Genomic DNA, 20,037 nt, shown 5'->3' with positions numbered 1-20,037 from the left:
AGAAAAAGAGTTTTCACTAGTTTTAATGAAATATCTACTGGCACATAACTAATAGTTGTATAATGATTCATCACATAATTAACTTACCTTCCGTTATCATTTCTCTCCCTGACCTTCACAGTGGCAAACTCATTTCACTAGCTTCAAGCCGTCTGTCACATCCCCTTCAATTTCCCCATATGAATTCAAGGTGGCATATATAGAAATAAACAACATTATATGACAGGTCACCCTGAGGAGGTTCAACCGAATCTCCCCTATTGGAAAAAATCTGCAACCTGACCTCTTTTATGGCATGCCTCTGCACACCTAACTTCGGCAGAAATGTACCTCGTACCACTTAGGAAAAATATTCTGGCACACTTGTTTAGTTTGCATAATTTTGCATTATGCAAATTAAATGGGCTGCGGGAAATTACACCAGGTTTACATTTTCCACAATATTTTGGTGCAGCGGACTGGTTCAAAAAGAAAATATATAATAGAGACAGGTTTGAGCCACAAATATGTGGTGAGAGACTTTTTCTGGAGGAACAAGACCCCCTCTACCCCGAAGTCAATGTCTCAAGTAACTTTTGAACAGAAGGATTATGTGTAATTTATGCATAATTTGTGGTAATTTCCCTTACATTTTGCATATATTTTGTAATGGGGGAATTATGTTATTTTGGACACCCTTGGCTTCAACTATTCTCAGTCCTGCTACTTGTTTTGCTATATACAGTTTTATTTGGCTTCCTGATAAAGCACTCTATGAATACCTCAAAAAAATTATATATTTAAAGGAAAAAAATGAACTCCCTGCGGTTGCCAGACCTGTGGATGATTGCTCTATTTATAAACAAATTATCAAATAAAAAATTGGACATTTTTGCCCATCCCTAAAGACAGGGTTAATGTCGTGCTACACTTCCCAGCTGTTAGAGACATTCTACAGTGCATCTTTACCAGGGCTGTACAAATCATATACTACTCCATGTCCTATGGGGGGATGGCACAATAAATTATTCCATTGGCTGCAGGTAATGCGCGCCAGAACTCCTTTTTTGGCATTAGGACTTATTTTTTATCATTAGACTTTACCCACAGCAAGCAAGAGACTGTCAGAACGGGGAAAATATGAAATAAATTTATGATAGAAATATTGTAACAAAGGAAGAAAGCAGGTGAAATAATAAGCTCGGAAGTGAAGGGCGGTTGAAGAAAAAGGCATGAGGAGGAATCAAGACTAGGTACTCTTGTTTTTCAGTATCCAAGGCATTCATCAGCACCAGCAGAAGGCTCCTGAAAAAACTTTGGGACCTTGTACATTTAGGTCGAGCATAGATAGCATTGCGTAAGCACTGCTTTTCCCACGTGTAGTTATCTATTTGGGCTTTTAACCACACCCACCTCATGCCCTTAACGTTCACTCATATGTGGGCTTGCCCTTCAAAAATCATTTGTTATCATTAGCAAATGCTTTTCGTTTGTTCCTCCTTGGGGTTTTTTGGTTCCGCCTTGGGTATGGCCCCTGTTACATGGTTAATGGGTCCATCACTTACCGGTAATGGCATTACCCTCGTCCTACTCCATCGCCTTCCTTTCAAACACCAATGAGGCTCCTTGCCTACCCTAGACCCCTCCCTTTCCCTTTAAAAAGTCCCCCTGCCCGCAACACCTCCTGCACAGAAAGAAGCCCAAAACAGCAACTCAGGCATCCCGTACCGGGAAGGTGGGAGGGAACAGAAAGGAAGGCAAGGGAGTAGGACTAGGAGTAATGCCATTACCGATAAGTAATGGACGCATTATGTCCTGTCCCTCCCTCGCCTTCCTTTCAAACACCAATGAGAAGTAGCAAGAGAAAAACTGGAGACAGACACTGAGTTCCAACATAAAACAAATGTAATCACAACAAATCAGGACACCAGAAAGGAACACCCCTATTACCTCATAGAGGACAATACATGGTGACCCAACATTGAATCCAAACACCCCAATTCCACAATTAATGTAATGACGAACAAAAGTGGAGGGAGAGGCCCAAGTAGCCGCCCTGCAAATTTCCACCACAGACGCGCCCTGTAACTCAGCCACCGTAGCAGCCATACCATAAGTAGAAGCCCCTGGATGCCTGGAGGAGGCACAACCCTCTTCAAAGAATAGGTCAGCAAAACCATAGAGCGGACCCAGCAACTCAAAGAAGCAGTGGACGGTTTCTCCCCCTTCCGAGCTGGCCAAAAATTAACAAACAACGAATCACCCTTCCAGAAAGGAGCATTCAACTTCAGGTACTCCAACAATGCCCTACGCACATCCAAGGAATGCAACCATACCTCCTCATCCGAGGAAGGGTTAGGACAAAAAGCAGGTAGAATAACCTCCTGATGAGCATGGAAAGCCAAATTCATCTTCGGAACAAAAGTGGGAACAGGCTCAAGAACAACCGGTCTGGAAAAACTTAGCAAAAAGGAAAAGTGCATGCCAACACCCCAACTCCCCCAAACGCCAGGCCGAAGTTATGGCTACCAGAAAAACATCTTCAACATCAGATGACGAAAATCACAGGCCTCCAGAGGCTCAAAAGGAGGTCCAGACAAGACCTCCAACACCAACAAAAGATTCCAGGCAGGAAAGGAACACACCGGACGAGGAAACAAGTTAAGAAGGCCCTGAAAAAATGTAGGCATCAAATGTCCCTCATCAGGCAGATTACTCCACGGACCCATAAGAGCCTGAATAGCCACCCACTGCACCCGCGGAGTAGCAACAGACAAACCCAACTGAGTCCTATCCTGGCAAAACTGCATCACCACAAACAGAAAGGCAACCATAGGATCCACATGGTGACGCAAACACGAAGCAGAAAATACCTTCCACTGATGATCATAGGAAAGCAACGTAGAACTACATCTGGAGGCAAGTAAAGTCATAGTCAAAGGATCAGGAACCCCCCACCGTTCAACTTCCAAGCCGTCAAGTGCAACCTCCTCAATGAACCCTGGGAGAGGCAAGGAAACGTTAAAGGAGAGGGATGGAGAGGAAGAGTCCCCATCTGACTGGAGGCCATCAACCGAAGAAACGGAAACCAATTTGCCTGCAGCCAATGAGGAGCGATCAATGTAACCCTTGCCCTCAGCAGACGCACCTCACCAGAAAAGCACGGAGCAACTGAAACGGGGGGACTGCATAAAGAAGATCCCGAGGCCAAGGACACGACATCCCGTCCATCGCCCAAGCCTAAGGGCACCAAAACCGGGAGCAGAAGCACATCACCTTCACATTCTCTGAGGAGGCAAACAAATCCAGCACGGGAGGACCCCACAACTGTGCCAGAAGACAGAACAGAGACAACTGGAGGGAAAAACCTGAGAGGAAGGAATAAGCCTGCTTAACTGATCCGCCCAAACATTGACCACCTCTTGAATGTACGTGGCCTGAAGAGACAGAACCCAGCCCTGAGCCCAAACAAAAATGTCCCTCGCAATCCGAAACAGAGACCGAGACCTGGCCCCACCCTGCCTGTTGATATAAGATTTAGGCCCTGATTATGTACATGGCCGTCGAGACTGCCACGCCGGCGGGAGTGGAAATTACAGCCAAAAGCATGGCGGTCTCAACCGCCATATAAGTAACAAGGGAAGACCGCCACAGGCGGTCCTCCGCCACCGGCAGGCTGCCGCCGAGAGGCAGCCTGACAATGGCGAATTACATTATCCGATACGGCAGCGCTGCAAGCTGCGCTGCCCTCTGGATAATGTACCTTGTTTTCCCCAGCCTTTTCCTGGCGGGTTCCCCTGCCTTGGAAAGGCTGGCGGAAGGGGTGCTCCGGGGCCCACCTGGGGGCCCTTGCACTGCCCATGCACTTGGCATGGGCAGTGCAGGGGCCCCCTTGCAGTGCCCCGTCGCGCAGGTCGGGCAGTGATCTGCACAACGGGTGCTGCTGCACCCGCCGCACACCAACATTGGCGGCGGCTCCATTTGACGCTGCCATCAATGTTAAGGTCCTTTTCCCTGCTGGGCTGGTGGGCGGAAACACTGTTTCTGCCCACCGGCCCAGCAGGGAAAACATTATACGGCCAGCGGGGGGTTGTCGCGCTGGTAGTCTTCTGTTGACCGCTAGCGCTCATCTCGAGGGCCTTAGTTACCAAGTTGTCCATCCGCAGAAGCACAGCCATGCCCCACAGGAGCACCTGAAAATGCACCAGAGCAAGAAGACCCGCCTTCAATTCCCTCCAATTCGAGGACCTGACTGACTCCTGAAGAGACCAAAACCCCTGGACCTGCTCCAACCCCAGTCACGCACCCCATCCACAGAGACTGGCATCGGTCGTCACCACAACAGCCACCCCAACCGAAGATGAGCTGGCATCAGGCACCAACTCAACTCCCTGCGAATGAACCCTGACACAGGAATCCTCGCCTGAAGATTGCATGGAACTGGAGACCAACGGGAGAGAACCCAGTTTTCCAGGAAAAGAAGATGAAACTGTGCCCAAGGCACCAGAAAATCACTGAAGCCAAGTGACCCTGCAGACGCAAACACAAGAGAGCTCTGGGTGCCCTCTGTGACAAGACTGCAATCACCTATGCATGGAGGCCCATCAGCCGCCTCTCTGACTCAGTAACCAACACCTGCAGAGTCAGAAACCGGGCCACGATGAACACTAGATCCTGGGAAGGAACCAAGGGCCAGATGTACGAAAGGATTTTACCCATTCTGTGTCTATGGGAAAAAGCTTTCGTACATATGGCCCCAAATCCGACTTCCCCCTATTTACCAAAAACCCATGACCCTGTAGGACCATCAAAACCCTTACCACATGAACCCCCAACAGTTCCCTACTGGGAGCCTGACTCTAAACATCATCCAAATACGGATGGACAAACAACCGCTCAGAATGGAGAAGAGCCACCAGGGGAGCCAGCACCTTGGTGAAAATCCTGGGCGAGGACTTGAGGCCAAACGGAAGAACACAGAATTGAAAATGTTCCTAGCTGATTGCAAAGAGGAGGAACCTCTGAGAGGACAGGGTGACAGGGACATGCAGGTAAGTATCCTACAGATCCAGAGACCCCAGGAAATCCCCCGGACTGATCGGAGGAAAAATCGCCTGAATGGACAACATCCGGAAATGCACAGTCTTGATCCAGGAATTCACCCACTTGAGATTCAGGACCGGACGAAAACCACCCCAACACCTTCTGAACAAGGAACAAGATGGAATAAGCACCCCGTCCCCGTTCCCCCACAGGAACCCGGGAGATGACCCCTTTAGACAGCAAGTCTTTGACACCCTCCAGCAAAGCCGCCATCCTGGTACTGGCCGCAGGTAAGGGCGTTGGACGAACCCCTGTATCTGGAGGAACCAGGTCGCAGTCTATGGCGTAGCCATTTTCTACAATGTCCACCACCCAGCGATCAGTGACATCCTCCTGCCAAACGGGAAGAAAGTGTCTCAGTCGACCCCCAGGAGGCCAACTTCCAGTCCCACAGTGATTGTCAGGAACCCTTCTTGAGGCCACCCTGAACAGAAGGACCAGGCATTTTAGGATAAAACAGAGGCTGAAAACAACGTTTCCTGGAAGAAATAGACTTGGAATCAAATTTGAGAGAAGAACAAGAATGTTTCTGCCAACCTTTGCCTGACGAGGAACCACCTTTATAAGGCAAGGCATGCTTCCTCTCCTTAAAAGCTTTAGAAATCATGCAAGGCAATTGATCCCCAAACAGAGTCTGACCTGCAAAAGGAAGCCCCAGGAGAGTAGCTTTCTCCCCTGGATCAGCTTTCAACAGCTGCAACCAGAGAGATCTTCGAGCCCCAATCAAGGCCCCAAATGCCAGCGCTGAAGTGCGGACCACATCAGAAGACATGTCAGCCAGTAACCTGGCCTGCTGCTCCATAACGGCTAGCAGCTCTGAACATTCAGAGCCCTCCTGCACAGCCACTGCAAGTTTGTCAAAGTCCTGAATCAAAGATTGTGCAAAATACGCAGAGAAAATCCCAGCCCTGAGCGCCAAATTCTCAGCAGCAAAGGCCCTCTTCAGACCCGAATCCACCTTCCTGTCAGTGGCATCAGCAGGAACACAGTCCTCTGGATTGACCAAAGTTTTGCCAATTAAAGTAGCCAAAATGGAATCCACCTTAACGGAAGGAGGCAAAACCTCCTCCCCTTCCAGCAAGTACAACTTCTTAAGAAATCGAGGAACCTGGGTCTTGTCCACCTCCTTCCTTTCACAGAAAACCAAATCCTTAACCGGAGCCTGGAAAGGCATGGCAAACCGAGAAGGAGTAACATACTGCGGAAACAAGTGGGATTCAGCCCCAGGCAGGCGAAAAACAGGAAAAACCAAATTGTCACGAACATGAGCCAGAACATCCCACATGTCCTCCCTCAAGACATACTTCCCACCAGAAGACGTAGAAGGAGCATCATCATCCGAGGAAGAGGACCTCTCTGCCGCCACAGAGGGACAAGATGCAGAAGGACATCCAGGTTGGGGCGCCCCAGCCTGTCGGGCTTTGGACACAGCCACCTCAATCATGTCCTGAACCTCCTCCCTTGACATGAGAGGAGTAGAAAACCCCAGCGTAACCTGTCGTCCACCAGGCAGCTGAATGGGAACTGCAACATCCTCCCCTTCTGAGGATGAAGAAGAAACAATCTGACGTGTTTTACTATGTCCCTGCACCAACATGACCAAATAACAAATGCAAAAAAAAAACAACAGCAGCCAGCTAAATAGGGCAGACCCCCCCCCCCCGCCCCCCCAGCAGCAAATGAAAAAGGTGGCATCAATCAACTAAAATGAAATGAAAACCCTGGCTAAAACAACCTGCTCTACCATAAGCAGGAAGAGGACTTAACCGGAAAACTCGCCGAGCAAACGTGAGGAGAAGACTCAGAAGTGCAGCCCCAGCCACCAAAGAGCCGAGTGACTCCGCCAGCCAACCTGGAAGCATCTTGCCTAAGGCAGCCCAGCATACCCCCAGGAAGACACCAGGCCCGCCAAGGAGGAGAAAGAGAAGGTGAGTCTAGACAAAAAAGAACAGGAGGTGTTGGGGGTAGGGGGACTTTTTAAAGGGGAAGGGAGGGATCTAGGGAGCCAAGGAGTCTCATTGGTATTTGAAAGGAAGGCGAGGGAGGACGGGGGATAATTGTTCTTTTGCCCATATGTTTGGCTGCGAGCAAACTTCTTTTTCCTTTTTTGTGTCTCCCTGACACTCATGTTCATGGCAGTCCTTAGGCTGGCTTAAATGAAACTGTTTTTCATTTTCAATTTAAGTGGCAAGAAAAGTGCAGTTAGGGGTTTACAACTCCAGTAGCTCTAACTCGTTTTCTTTTTGCTTACTCTCACCATCATCCACCTTTAATTTTTAACATCTCTTTTAGTCGTTAGCCCCCGTCCCCTCCCCCGATGCCCCCTGCGCCCCTCTCGTTCCTCCCTCCCTCCCTGCATTGCTGCGCCTCTCAGTCCCTGCGCGCCGGTGTTTTGCGTCTCCACGAGCGGTCCAGGGCCGCTCAGCTAAAACATACCGTCTTCCCTGACCTGTTTACTAATGGAAATGAATCTTGCCTGGATCAAACTGTCACTTTAAATGAATTGACTATCTGTTTTATCGATTGCAGTGGTAATGGGCGATGGGAATGGGAAAGGCCTACAGGCTCCTCCTGGGACCTGAAATGGTCCCGCACACTTGCTGCTCAGGCTCCCACTGGAGACCGCTCAGGATTCCTCGCAGTCTGGCCTGAATTTCTATGCAATTCACATTTCCTGAGCCCCCCCCCCCCTCAACATGTGCCTCTAGCCGGTCCATGGCCTACCATCTATAAGGATCCACAGATTTCACCCAAGAATAAAGACACATACACGTGAAAAGCTCTGCCATGCACCTATAATTGAGCAGCACATTTGAGCCTCCGTGGTTCCGGTATAAAATCTGATGAACGTCACTATTTAAGATGTTAGGCATGCAGCATAAACGGTAATAGGGAACTAGGCAGCAAGAATAAAGTAAGCGCTGCAAAGCTGATATTTCTGGCTTTTATTTTGAGTCCTACCTAAAAAAAATGTCTGCTGCTTTACAAAAATACTATTGCATTGTGTATAAAACGCATCTGAAACAAATCATTTAAAATAGTGAATTAAAAGTACTTTTACGAAGTTAGAATAGTCCTTTTTGAACTGCAATTACTCCACTGTAGGTGAAATGATGCGCCAAACCGTCAATTGCCTCAAGTGAGTGTTTTACTCCCCTGGAAGTACCAAAACCAAACTATATGTATATTTTCACTAACTTGTAACAATCGATCAGCGAGACAGTTGTGCTATAAAACTAGACCTGAAGTCTTTCTTCCGTCCACGCACCTCACATTTTATCTCGCTGGCATGAAGGCTTCACTGTCGAAATAAACGGGGATGGAAGGCAGAGGGCTGGCTCACCATGCAAATATTTTGAGATGAGATGTTACATTATGGAATCTTTCCCCTTCAATATGCAAAGCTACACACTTTATCAAATATCCTTTTAGCAGTTCTTCTTGCAAGTGGCATCTGGCACTCAAAAGAAAGTGTTATTTTTAAATGGGCATTCTCAGCCAGGTACACTGACCTTTCAGAGATGTGCACTGCACTTGCTAGAAGACTAGCAGTCAGTGTTCAGGCTAATGGAATTGTGCTGTGTAGATGACTTTAAGGAAGATTCTTCAGTCACATTAACCATCATATTGGCTCCCATTCCTGTAACGCATAGGGTAAAAACTAGCTAGCTAAAGCACAAAATAATCCAGGAGTTCTGGGTTTTAAGACCTGTTGTGACATTAACTCGTAAGTGCTTTGAGGATCTCGTGAGACGCAAGTCCAATATCGTCATCTGTGACGGATTCATCCTCCACACCTGCATAACCCATTCTTGTGTACATGACCAGCCCAGGTATGAAGAATGAGAAAGATACTGAGTTCATATGATTAAAGCAACTGTGTGTGAGTCTTACTACTTGAAGTCATTCTATTTAGGTCTTTTTTTTTCTATAATACATATTCTGTGCACTAATACGTTTCTAGGTGTGGGACAGAGGCCCTCATTGGAGCAGCAATGGGCAACCAGGAGTTGGCAAAAAATGCCAGCATTTTAGTTTTTCCTAAAAATAAGGGATGTTCTCTAGTGTGAGGAGGGAGCTGGTTTCACATTTTGGGTTCCACCATTGAGATGCCCCCTACTTCTCGGACCACCCAAGAGTATAGTTGGATTCGCCGGAAGAGGTGTGCGGAACGGACTGTGCGATTGGAATGATATCATTACATCTTGTGGGTCCGAAAACCGGTGCAGCACCACGTAGGCATTTATGATTTAAGCCAAAATTTCACACTTCATTCAGCGCTTCACTGGCAACCAATAGAGAGCTACTTCAAATGGGAGACAGCATCATGCTTGGATGTACCCAAAAATAAGCAAGATTGCATTGTTTTGAACATGTTGAAGCCATGTCAACTGCTAACCACAAGGGCCCACTAAAAGAACATCCCCATAAACCTGTTACCATGGAGTGTGCCAAAAGGCCTATGGTTGTGTGCCATCCACTACATCTTTGTACAAGAACAAGTCCCAACCAGTATCCTGTGCCCGTTGACGCAATACATCTTTAGAGTTGGAAAACAATCTGCATTTTAGTGTTGTGAAGCTCTCAGAGCTTAGTAGCATGTGCCCTATATATTCTATTTTTTTTAATAGCTTCTGACCTCTTGACACAGATTTTTCGGGAAATTTTCGGTTCTGTACTATTCACCTAACACATTGGGAAGAGTTTCCTGTGATCCCACTTCCACTTTGCACTAAGGTCATTTGTGACTTCACCATGCACTAAATACAAAATAGTAACAAAGGGAATTGATTCCAAGGTGGTTATACAAGACTTGCCCCTATTATGACTCTTGCCTCTTTGCCCCTTTTTTGATGCTCTTGGAGTGCCTACTGAACAAGCCCCTGGTGCCAGAGCATTACAGAAATTATTGTTGCGGATGTCGATCCAGGCTATTTCGGCATAAAATCACTGGGCTATGGAGTGTAGAGGAACACAAGAAAACAGTTCTGTTTCTCTACTCAGCCATGCATCACTAATAGCAGTAGGAATTCTGGAATGTATTTTTTCCGGTGCCTGGTTGGGTTTAAAGACCTAATATGGCACCCATCATTTACCTGGAAGCCCTTTAAGAGCTGTGTTCTGCCATCTCCCCATATCCCAGACCTCTGGTTTTCATCCTGGGGAAATCTCAGTGATTGGTAATGGGACAAAACAGCTAAAGCATTGTGAGCTTTCAATAAGTCATTCAGTTGAGCCCTGCATTTTCACAATGCGAAGAAAGCACTGCCTCTAAAATTAGTTTTTTTCCCATTCTAGTGCATTTGCTTTACTTATAGCTTTGCTTTTAGGTCGAGCATGCAAGCGCTTTGACCTGTTGTAAGAATTGTGGGCTTTTAACCAGACCCATCGCACGCCCATCATTTTCACTCGTTGGTGGGCTTGCCTTTCAAAAATCATTTGTTATCATTGGTAAATGCTTTACGTTTGTCCCTCCTTCTGGCGGTTTTGTTACCGCCTTGCAGACTGCCCCTGTAATATGGATAATTGTGTTTGCCTGCAAGCAAACTTCTTTTGCTTTTTGTGTCTCTCCTTCGTGATCAAGCTCATGGTGGCAGTGGCGCTTTGAATCGACTCACTTGTCAACTGTTTTACTTTTCATTTTCAATTTAAGTGGCAAAAAAAGTCCAGGTAGAGATTTACAACTCTAATGGATCTCACTCGAGCAAATGCGAGACCCACTGCATTGCAAATGCTTGTTTTAAACAAGTGATGGGCCCAGTTAACAACGATAAAAGACCTGAAGTCTAAGGACCCAATTCACCAAAACAAGCTTAGACTTCTTGCCTTTATTTTTGTGTATTGGACCTTAGGTGCTGATGTGCAACATGCCATCGTGCCTGGATGAGCAAGCCAATGCAGCGGTAGGGAATAATTCTGCTTCTTTGCTGGATTTCTGCATACGATGTTTACCACATGTGCTGTTAATAACTTATCTTGCTGGAGGGACACACCAGCAGAAAGCGAGCCCCAAATGAAATTACTGATTGCAGCCGAAAACCTTTTAAAGCAGATCGAATGGGACAGGGTGACGGAAGCCTGCCAATAATTTGGCTGGATGTCTGTCTGTGTTTTTTTTCCTTTTCAAGTCTCCCTCTGTCGCCGGGCGTCAGGCCTCCTGGTTCCCGCTGGCAGCATATTGGACCGGTTAACTTGTAAAGCATCAGGGTAAAGGAATCCGGCCTGGAACATTCTCCAAGATAACCAAAGGGATTTGTTCGTTTCGTTGATATTTGCAGTGATGAAAGCGTCGATTTGGAGAGGTCGTGCTGAGTAGGATGATCATCTCAACCAGTCACAGCCCGGGACAGCTACAAGTGGTGGAGCCCTCTGTAGGTGTGCATCTCAAGCGCAGGCAATGTAACTAACGTGTCAATCAAAGGATTTCTATTGCCTCATTGGATTTGTTTTACATTGGGCTGGGTAGCCGCTGCTAACAGTCGGATGAACAGGCAACCTCAATATTAGTGAGCTTCTACCTCTTCACCCCGTGCTTAAAAGTAATTTGAAAACTAATTGGGATGGAAGATAGGACGGTGCGAGGGCCCCCGGAGGAAAACAAATGTAATTATTTACTTTCTATATACAGCTCCATGTACAATGGCTGTGGTGTCTGGGCGCTGAAATTGACAGGTGCTTCTGGCACCTAATTTAATTACATTCAAGCTACCGACTTTCTGGGTGCAGGAAAGTCTGTTTTACCGAGTTTTTAAGCTCATGGTCTGGAGTTTCTACATTGGTCTTGGGTGAGCGCTGAACTCACTTGAGCCATCTTGCCGGCTAGGTAAAAGAACATGCAGATGCGCAGAGTGTGCTACTGGCGGTGATTATGCTAGAAAGAAGCGTTTATTTGGGGCACTCCGCAAATTGACCTGAACCTTTACACATGAGTAATCTGTGTTATTGTGTGAGTGAATGACTAAGTAATTGAATCAATAAGTTTCAAATCTCACTTACATAGCATAGGGCTGGTCTGGAGAACGAAAAGCAGCCCTGGCAAAAATACTGAAACAGCCCCACTCCCTTCGTCTCCTCAAGCAGCCTATTTCCATCCATCCATTCTTTCTCTCCTTCCTCTGTATCCACCCACTTCGATCGCTTTCTCTCTACCTCCCCCCTCCATCCCTCCATCTCTTTTTCTTTCTATTTAAGCCTCCCTGCCTTCTGCAATTAATCTCGGAAGCTGGAAATTGTGACAGAGGCACCAGACTAGTCTTCTTGGGCTCCAGCCCACCGGAGAAACGCCTGGTTGAATCAAAAGCCTGTCTGGCTATGTTAGATAGCACCATAAATAAGCCATTTTCTCTCGAAATGCTGCTCATCCACGAAGCAGATTTTGAAGTCAGTATAATGGTGTTGTGTACATGTTGTATATGAAACTCGTTTTTCTGAGAGAAGCAGTGTCAGAGAGATCATCCATCGGCTGCCTAATACGATTGTCCAGGGACCATAAAGGCAGTGAAATGGCAGGTGGCTCACTTTTTCAACATCTCACCTGCATTTCTAGCATCTTCTCAACCCAAGCAAGGCAGGAGAATGGCAGGTAGCACGGTGATGTCACAAGATGGCATCCCCTCTGCATCCTGCAGGCCAGTGCAGACCAAAAACAGGTAGCAGATTTTTTTCCATGCCCAACAAAGCCTCTGACACGGCTACTGTAGGCTTAGGAACCTGATTTCCGCAATCTGCAGAGTGCAAGTGGGAAGGGGAAGAGATGGTATCATTAGGTATCATTCTTTTGATATATGGGAATGGAGAAAGAGTCTAAGCAAAGAGGGGGGCTTTTATGTATGGCTCAATGACTGCTCTTCCCCTGTAATGATGATTGGCATAGGGAGCATGCTCGTTGTGAAATATACCTTAAAGTAGTGGACAGTGAAGTATAAATAAGGGTTCATTCTCCACCTCAAAATCCTAAGAGGCATTGTCAAAAACTGAAGGGTCCCTCTGATTGCCTGTACAGTCAATTGGAAGCCGTGAGGGATATAACTTTGTTATTGATAACAACCCATATTTAATTCTACAAATTCAACTGCTTCTAAAGGAAAGTCGAAGATTTAGGTCGCTGAAGAGACATTGTCAGAAAGTTCCAGATATGTGAAAATAATAACCACTTTCCCCATTTTAAATGAAGCAGGTATGGGGCAACCCTACAGTACAGATTTAGCAACTAGCACTAAACCATCCACTAAAACCTCCAGGAACGACTTTTAAAACGTGGCAGAAAAACTGTCTGGGCAACACACCTTGAAACTTGAAAGGCTTTTAATTACCACGACCCACTCTTCTTTCGAAAATGGGCGAGTTCTGCTTTCCACTTCTCCTTCGGCCAGAGTGGGAATATTCAGCCCCACCAGAAAGGCCCCCAAGGCTCCCTTACCCCTTAAGTTTGCCTGTAACGTTCAAGCAAACTTTCACACAACTCGCCCTGTTCCGTACAGTGAATCTTGGAATCTGGGCACCTCAAAGCGTAGATCATATTACTTGGGGCTTGTCCTCGGGCCGGCCATGCTAGAAACCTTCCAGCAAATAGCTCTCCTACTACATTTTCTGCATGTAGGCCCAGTTTGATGCGAGACACTTAGCATAGTAGAAGTCTCTTAATGCCTGTTTAGCTTTCTCAAGCTCTTTTCTGTTCACCTCAGAAGGCTGCCTCAAAAATGTATCATGCACTTCCTGCACACCCTTCTCCAAGGCCAGCTTTTGCTCTTTGGCCTGTCTATTGTTGATGGCATCTTTCACTATCACTTGCCGTCTTATGACACACTATTTTGGGTGAGGCAGACCCATGGTTCCTTGCCACAAATTCTTAAATCTCCTCTTTGCACCCCCCTCCCCCATAATAATCTGCCCTGGGACTTGCAACAATGATTGAAAAAACTCCTCTAGTCTGACGTTGTCTTCGACTGGAGCATAAAAATTAATGAAAGTAAGCCGCCTAGAAACAAACAGAGCAATGAAGACAGCACCAGTGGCCTTGCGTGTCACAGACCCAGTCAAGCAATTCTGAATTCAGTGGATAGGTGGGGAAAACTGTTGTACCTCAGTGGGATGCCTGGGAAGATGAGAAACCTCTGTATACTGGGCATTTCTTAAACATAGAGAATTTAAAAAGCTTTGCTGCTGGTATTTGGGTTTCCTGTAGCAGCACTACCGACAGATTGCCGTCCTCCACCCAACTTTCTATAGCTCCCAGCTTCTTTTTATTATTAAGCCTGTTAACAATAAACAAAACCACCTTCAGGATGCTCTATGGAACCGCACCCTCCTTCCACTTTCTGAGGCCAAACTTGATTATTCAAAGTGAGTGGAGTGCTTAAAGTTCCAAGTGCAAAAGTGCAAAAGTGCCAGCACAAAGCTCAAAGTGTGTCCAATCGCTAAAGTGCTTTCCTTGCTACTACCAGCCACCCAAAAACTCCCTACGTCCCCGGTAAGTAGATTTAGACCCTGACTAAAGTGCAAATGTGCATAAACGAGAAGTACTGCAAGCCTCTCTTTCGTAGGGGTTCAGTGGTCGGCCAAACCCTGTTAAATGGGGCCCCTCCCACCCCTCCATCAATTTAAATCCAAACAGATCCATGTACATCGGCAAACCCAACACCACCTTGGTGGTCATCTACTAAATTAGCTGTCTGTGAGTTTTTCATTACACACTGGTGTACGTCCCCTGTATTTACCATTTTGGATGTTGTCGGAAATGGCCCTTTGTGCAGGGTTAGTCCCAAACATTTTGCATTTCTCCTCCTATTGACCCTCTATTTGTTGGCTTTAGGATTTTGGGCACTTTACTGCTTTTAATCTGTGCTAAGGTGCATGCGCGCTCCCCCTAAAACATGCTATAATTGGCTTACACCTGATTGGCTTATTTAATTCACCTGTAAGTCCCTTGTAAAGTGGTAGACCATATACCCAGAGCCTGTAAATTAAATGCTACTAGTGGGCCTGCAGCACTGACTGCGCTACCACAGAAGTAGCCTTTCAAACATGTCTCAGACCTGCCACTGCAGGGCCAGCGTACACAAGTCACTGCCACACTGACTTGGCAAGTGAAACTACTTGCCAAGGCCTAAACCCCCTTTTACTACACCTTTGCCATCCCTATGGTAGGCCCTAGATAGCCCTATGGGCAGAGTGCTATGTATGTAAAAGGTAGAACATATATGTTTATGTGATACATGTCCTAGTAGTGACAGGCAGCCTATTTCATTTTTCACTGCTGTCAGTGCTGCTCCTCTCATAAGTTTGCATTGAGAATTCCCTTATATATGCCTAAGTGGTTATTTCTGATCTGTTAGGTTTAACTTGGGCATGTTTGGCGTTAGAAATGGGGTCTTTGGTTGGCACTCAGGCTACCCCCTGTCCAAGCAAGGACCCTCACTCTAGTCAGGGTAAGTCACACACAATCCAAACTATCCTGTGCCCACCCTCTGGTAGCTTGGCACTGAGCAGTCAGGCTTAACTTAGAAGGCAATGTGTAAAGTATTTGTGCAATAAATCATGCAAGAACACAGTATAGCACCACAAAAGTACACCACACTGTGTTTAGAAAAATATATAATATTTATCTTATAAAATGCAGGTCAAAACAATTAAGATGCAATAAGTACATGTTGAGATATCACTGTAAAAGTGATATAAAGTGTCTTTATTCTTTTAAAAGCAATACATGTGTATTTCAAGCACAAAGTACCTGGTTTGCATTCAAAATCTCTGCAAAGAACAGCAGAGGAGGAGATGCGTGGAAACAAAGTGGGTGTGCGTCGATTTCTCAGGCCGCACACGGCAATGCGTCGCTTAGTTTTCACGCAGGTATGGCTGTGCATAGATTTCTGGTGCTCGGTCGTAGATCCTCTTCGGGTTGCGAGGTTTTTTGACGCCCCAGGGACAATGCATGGATTTCCTGCACTGACAGGACGAAGGCAGAGGGGCTGCGTCGATCCGGTGGGCGTTGCATCGAAATTTCGACTGCACAGCAGGCGCTGCGTCGATTCCTCTCTGGAAGTCAGGCTGTGTCGTTCCGGCTTGGTTGTGCATCAATCCAGTGGGCCGTGCGTCAAATTTCCAGTCGAAACTTTGGCGCTGCATTGATCCTCTTGTTGTGAAGTCGGGCTGCGTCATTCCGGTTCGGCATGTGGTGAATTTTTTACCACGGTGCAGGCTGTGCGTCATTTCCGACAGGCTGTGCGTCGATTTTCACCACACAAGGAGTCCTTCTAGTAGAGATGAAGGCCCTCATTACAACCCTGGCGGTCGGTGATAAAGCAGCAGTAATACTGCCAACAGGCTGGCGCTAAAAAAATATGGAATTATGACCACAGTGGAAACCGCTCAGACAGACAGCCACTTTAACACTCTCACCGCCACGGCAATAGCAACAAGCACCACAACGGTAACCGCCAACAGCCAGGCGGAAGACAATGTACCGCCCACTGTATTAAGACAGGTCTATCCGCCACTTTTTCCAGGGCGGTACCAACGACCTCAAAAGCACGGCAGAAACAGAACACAGAATTCAAAGGACTTCCCTCTGGAGACTCAGGGAACAACCACGACGCCATGGAGCCCGAGTTGCACATTTTCCCCATGCTTGTCTACCTCTTCCTACATTACGAGCAACAACGCCGGCGAAGACGACCACGGTGAGTACTACCGCCTAGCACACAAGGGAGGGGGAGGAAAAAGAGAGTGACACACCCATGCCACACGCAACACCCCCACCGCCAACACCATACACACAACCAGATGCAGTAACATTACATATTCACTACCTACCCCTCAGGAATAATGCAAGGACAAAAAGATTGGAAGAAAGTGAGTGTAATGCGATAAAATAACATGAATAAGTGCATCAAAATACAAACAGATATACATATTTACAAATGGAGGGACACTGCCCAGACCTCAATGTCCGTGGGCCACAGGGCCACAACACATAGGCCAAGGCCCCACCTCACTCCTGCCACAACACGAAGAGAACACTACAGGGGCATCATGTCTAAAACACACAGACACCACAGGGGGACAGGGAATGGGGGGGGGCACCTCAGCCGGAAGATGGTACAACGGCACTAGTCCTGGAGGGGGCTACATGCCCTGTGCGATGTTCTGGGGAGTGCAAGGCCACAGTCTCTCAAGTGGGTGGGTTGCCCACTGCTTGGTCCTGGGGAGTACAAGGCCACAGTCTCTCAAGTGGGTGGTTCCCCCACTGCTTGGTCCTGGGAAGTACAAGGCCACAATCTCTCAAGTGGGTGGTTTGCCCACATGCTCTAGAGGGAGCAACTTGCCCTGTGCTTGGTCCTGGGTAGTGCAAGGCCACAGTCTCTCAAGTGGGTGGTTTGCCACTGTTTAGTCCTGGGGAGTGCAAAGCCACAGTCTCTCAAGTGGGTTGTTTGCCCACTGCTTGGTCCTCGGGAGTGCAAGGCCACAGTCTCTCAAGTGGGTGGTTTGCCCACTGCTTGGTCCTCGGGAGTGCAAGGCCACAGTCTCTCTAGTGGATAGCTTCTCCACTGGTTCTGGAGAGGGCCTTGTGCCCAGTGTGCTTCATCCTGGAAAGGATGGGGTGTGTGGATGGCTTCTTCCACTGGTTCTGGAGGGGGTATTGTGCCCAGTGTGCTTCATACTGGGATGGACTGGGTGAGTGGATGGCTTCCTCCACTGGTACTGGAGGGGGCATTTTGCCCTGTGATGCTGATCTTGGGGAGTGCAAGGTCACAGCCTCTCACCTGGGTGTCACACCTACAGGATTTGCGGGGGCCAGGATGCACTACACCCCATGGAGGCAGGACTACACACTGCCCGCCGGCGGTGATGGCTGCTCAGTGGTGGCAGTGGTGCGTCTGGTGTCAGGGCTGGCAGTGGTGGGGGGAGGCTCCAGCCCATCCCCTGCAGCCTCGGACGGCTGCCCACTGGCGCTGCTGCTGCTGGCAGTGGTGCTGGTGCCGGTGCTGGCAGTGGTGGGGGGAAGCTCCAGCGCCTTCCCCTGTAGCCTCGGACGGCTGCCCACTGGGGCTGCTGCTGCTGGCAGTGGTTCTGGTGGCGGTGCTGGCAGTGGTGAGGGGAGGCTCCAGCCCTTCCCCTGCAGCCTCGGAAGGCTGCCCATTGGGGCTGCTGCTGCTGGCAGTGGTGCTGGCAGTGGTAGGGGGAGGCTCTAGCCCTTCCCCTGCAGCCTTGGATGGCTGCCCACTGGGGCTGATGCTGCTGGCAGTGGTGCTGGTGGCGGTGCTGGAAGTGGTGAGGGGAGGCTCCAGCCCTTCCCATGCAGCCTCGGAAGGCTGCCCATTGGGGCTGCTGCTGCTGGCAGTGGTGCTGGTGGCGGTGCTGGCAGTGATGGGGGGAGGCTCCAGCGCCTTCCCCTGTAGCCACGGATGGCTGCACATAGGGGCTGCTGCTGCTGGCAGTGGTAGGGGGAGGCTCCAGCCCTTCCCCTGCAGACTTGGACGGCTGCCCACTGGGGCTGCTGCTGCTGGCAGTGGTGCTGGTGGCCGTGCTGGCAGTGGTGAGGGGAGGCTCCAGCCCTTCCCATGCAGCCTCATACGGCTGAACTGCCATGGTTGGTGGTGGGGGCTCCTCATAAGTCCCAACACCAGGCCTCCTGTCCTACCTGCCTTCAGGTGCTGGCCCCTTGCCCTTCACTTTTGCAACTGGTGGTGCCTCCTTGCCCTTCCTTGATGCACCTGGTGCATGCACACTTCCAGTACTGCTGGCTGGTTCCCAGGAACCTCTCCCACCTGCAGTAGCTGTCGACACCACTGTGGCCATGGACTGAGTGGCTGAGGTGCTCGCCTAGGTTCTGACCACCCTGCCCCGACGTGAAGGACGGGGGGAGGGGTAGAGAAGAGGTCAACGGTGGAGAGGAAAAGCTTCTTAGGGACATTGGGGTGGGAAGAGGGTGGAGGTTTGGGAGTGGAGGAAGAAGAAGTGGTTGTAGAAGGTGTCTGTCTGCTGTGTTTGGGTGCAGGTGCATGGGGTGGATGCTGTTGTGAGGTGGATGGCTTCTGGGTGTCTGAGTGCTTGTGTTTGTGTACTTTGGGAGGAGGGGGCACAAACACAGTGGGAGAGGACACAGTGGACGTGTGCATGTATGTGGGGGTGGTGACTGCAAGTGAGGGGTGTGTAGTGATAGGCGTGCTGGTGGTGGAGGTAGTGGATGGGGTTGTAGTGCATGCAGGTGTGTGTAGATGCTACTGGGAGGGAGGTGGGTGACGAGGAGGAGGGGGACACAGTGGAGGCAGTGGATGTTGGTATGTCTGCATCTGCATGGTGTTTGTGTGAGTACCTGTGGGATGATGTGTGGTGCTTGTGTTTGCCTGAACCACTCCTGTGTGTTGTCCTGGGTGCATGCTGGTCTGCCTGTGTGCCTGGGATAGGTTGGGGTTGAGGGGAATGGCACTGGGTAGAGGATGCTGGAGGGGGAAATGCTAGAAACAGGGACAATGGCTGCCTTTAGAGAGGAGGCCAGAGCCTGGATTGATATCTGTTGGGCCGCCATGCCAGAGTGAATGCCTTCCAGGAATGTATTTGTTTGTTGCAAATGGGCTGCCAGCCCCTGGATGGCATTCACAATGGCTGACTGCCCAACAGAGATGGATTGCAGGAGGTCAATAGCCTCCTCATTCAGGGCAGCAGGGGGACCTGGGGCAGGGCCCGAGGTGCCTGGGGTGAAGCGGGCACAGGAAACTCGCTGAGGGGCTGCTGGGAGAGCGTTGCTGGTACGGTGGTGGCAGTTGTACCTGTAGTTGGGGTGGCCACAGAGGTGTCCGCCACCACCAAGGAACTTCCATCGAGGAGGTATCATTGTTAAAACTGTCCCCTCCTGTCTCCGCCATGGTGCTCCCCTCGCCCTCCGTCCCACTGGTGCCCTCACCGTCGGAGGATTCGGCCTCCTGGGCCCTGTGGGATGCATCTCCCTCTGTCGCC

General features: G+C 48.9%; 1 long non-coding RNA gene across 1 annotated transcript in view; it reads left to right on the top strand.

Annotated features, from left to right (window-relative positions):
* The first annotated feature begins 6,914 nt into the window (after nt 1-6,914).
* The window catches only part of LOC138247298 (uncharacterized), a 46,218-nt gene continuing 33,095 nt past the window's right edge, over nt 6,915-20,037 (top strand). The window contains exon 1 of the long non-coding RNA XR_011194420.1: nt 6,915-7,010. This is a non-coding gene — a long non-coding RNA (uncharacterized lncRNA). The remainder of the gene's footprint in view (nt 7,011-20,037) is intronic.

The sequence above is a fragment of the Pleurodeles waltl genome, chromosome 7, assembly GCF_031143425.1.
Source record: "Pleurodeles waltl isolate 20211129_DDA chromosome 7, aPleWal1.hap1.20221129, whole genome shotgun sequence".
Taxonomy (NCBI): Eukaryota; Metazoa; Chordata; class Amphibia; order Caudata; family Salamandridae; genus Pleurodeles; species Pleurodeles waltl.
The sequence above is the reverse complement of the archived record's forward strand: the minus strand, read 5'-3'. Positions and strand labels throughout refer to the sequence as shown.